This window comes from Echinops telfairi, unplaced genomic scaffold, assembly GCF_000313985.2.
Source record: "Echinops telfairi isolate 266 unplaced genomic scaffold, ASM31398v2 ScPeMD7_53;HRSCAF=182, whole genome shotgun sequence".
NCBI classification, from domain to species: Eukaryota; Metazoa; Chordata; class Mammalia; order Afrosoricida; family Tenrecidae; genus Echinops; species Echinops telfairi.
The window spans coordinates 825,405-827,844 of record NW_022103951.1 but is presented as its reverse complement, the minus strand read 5'-3'; the positions used below and the strand labels follow the sequence as shown (position 1 = coordinate 827,844).

Sequence of the window (2,440 nt, the reverse complement as noted above, 5' to 3'; positions counted from 1 at the left end):
CGGGAAAGATATACATGTCACTGCTGTTCTTGGTAGACAAGTATAACATGAAGGAGCTCATTATGAAGACCGATATGCTGTAGGTTGTTTACAAGAAGTTCCAGAAGCACTTCTCTGAGATCCTGAGTGAAGCCGCAGAGGGAATAAAGTTGTTCTTTGGCCTTGAATTGTGGGAAGCTAAGTCCAGATGTAACTCCTGTGAGCTCATCGCGATGGTAGATGTCACCAAATGAAACAACTTGAATGGAGGCCTGCAGTTGCCTATTAAGAGTCTGCTGATGACTGTCTTGTGTGTGTCCTTCATGAATGGTAACCAAGCCTCTGAAGAATCCTTCTGGAAGTTCCTGAATATGCTGGGAATCTATGCTGGGAGGATGCACAATATTTTTGGAGATCCCAAGAAGTTCCTGGTGTGTGATTTTGTGCTGGTGAGGTACCGGCAGAACCAGCAGGTGGGAAAGAGTTGTCCCAGATGCTATGGATTCCTGTGAGCTCCAAGGACACGTGATGAAACCACCAAGATGAAATTTCTGTAGTTTGGGGCCATCATGCTGTGAATCCCTGGGATTTCCCTGGTCCCTATGTAGACCCTTTGAGAGATGAGAAAAGAGAGACCAACAGTGATTTGCCTGCAGGGTCCATTCTACTGCTTACACCACTGAGAGTTCAGTCCCAAGACTAGTAGCTTCACCAGAATCCAGTGAAGTGGGAGCAGATTCTTCACAGTAGTTGACAGGGCTTCCAAGTAGTACATTCCGAAGGAGCTTAGAGGAAACGAAATATATTATCTTCTGATGTGTAGAAGTAACTAGTAGTTTGTTCTCTCTCAAATGTGCCTCTTGATCATTTTATTTTGCTTCTGAATGAATCATGTTTTTGTTGTTTATCAGATATAAAAGTTAGCATTGCCATTAAAAGTGACTTGAAAAAACATCAACATTTCTTTTATGTTTTAAAAGTAAGTACCATGGCATTGAGATAATCCCAGATTAAGGTAGTTAGGATCACAAATGAAAGAAAAAAAGGATAACTATAGCAGTATTTGGGGTGCCTTATCCTTTTTAGTCTTACTTCTTTGTAAAATTAAAAGTTACACACACACACATGCACACACACACAGGGATGCGCACCCCTGGATTTGATTAAAATATTTCGGTGTTGTTTTGTGTTTTAGTTGGAACACTGCGTATTCTCTTAAATCTACTTGATTAGACATAAAGAAAATTTTAAATTGTGATGAAATAGTTGTCTTTTTCTGAGCTAAATATAACCAGATGCTCAATGCCATTCCGTAAACACAATATCCCCCCCCCCAGTTGCAAAATGCCCCCTATTACCCAACATATATCTCCATAATCCAACAAGGTGGATTTATCAGTCATACTTTGCAGAAGAAGGACTTGTGTAAGTCTCGAGTTAACAAGGTTCATTAATAACATCGCTGGATGAGAACCCTTGCAGAATCTGTCTGGACTACACTTTTCTAGTCCTTCAACCCAAAGGCAGGCCTTGTGTCTCTTAAATTTATTTTCCTCTCATCAGCAAAAAAAAAAAAAGTATTTTAGTGAATATAGGACTGTGCCAAATTAGAATAATGTGAAAAAAATTTCGAAGTAGGCATCCAAAAAAACATTAGAGCCCCAAACCTTTGCCATTACATCATTTTGATTCATCTCAAAGTCTTTATAGATAAGAACACCCCCTTAGTGCTTCTAAGACTGCAAATTTTTACAGGAACCAGCTAATTTCATCTTTCTCCTGTGGATGGTCTGCTGGGTTTGAACCACAGAGTTTGCAACTAAACTCAGTGTTTATATTATAGAGCCAAAAGGAAAGTTAATATTAGTGGCAAGATTGTTGTCTACATATGGGATGTCAGATAATCTAAAAGATGGTAAAATGATGCTGGGGAGCCCCTGATTATAGGAAATCAATATTTCAGAACATAGCTGCATAAAAGACTAAACCTGGGAGGAGAGGAGAAGGATGTGTGTTTCCTCTGAAGGCCCATTTGTCCTGTGTTGTGCTACATTTCTTTAGGACAAGGGCACGCTCGCTGCAAGGTATAACATAGAGAAGGGATGTGATATTTCATCAGGCGTCTTTAGTTAAAGATATGGAGTCAAGATAAGGGGAAGAATGAGTGGAGACAGAGCAGGACCAAAGAAGTGGAGATCCTAGCAACCTAGATGGGCCACTAACGACCTAGATGGTCCTAGGCAGGGCTAGGACCTAGAGAGGCAGGCTATTAGACTGAGCAAACTTTCACTTATTGTCATGCATTCTCAGAGATCCAAATTTAAGTCTAAGCCAGTGTTTTCTAAAATGGGTGATAGAACCCCTTGGGGGTGCTAGTCAATCCAGGAGTGTGGGCTGCAGGAGCAGGTACCTCCATTTTATCTTGTCTTATGGGCTATAGTGCAAGCATTTTTAATTGCTG

At 40.6% G+C, this 2,440-nt stretch overlaps 1 pseudogene; it reads left to right on the top strand.

Moving 5' to 3' along the window:
* Positions 1 to 374: 374 nt before the first annotated feature.
* Positions 375 to 2,440, top strand: part of LOC123521733 — a 6,788-nt pseudogene continuing 4,722 nt past the window's right edge.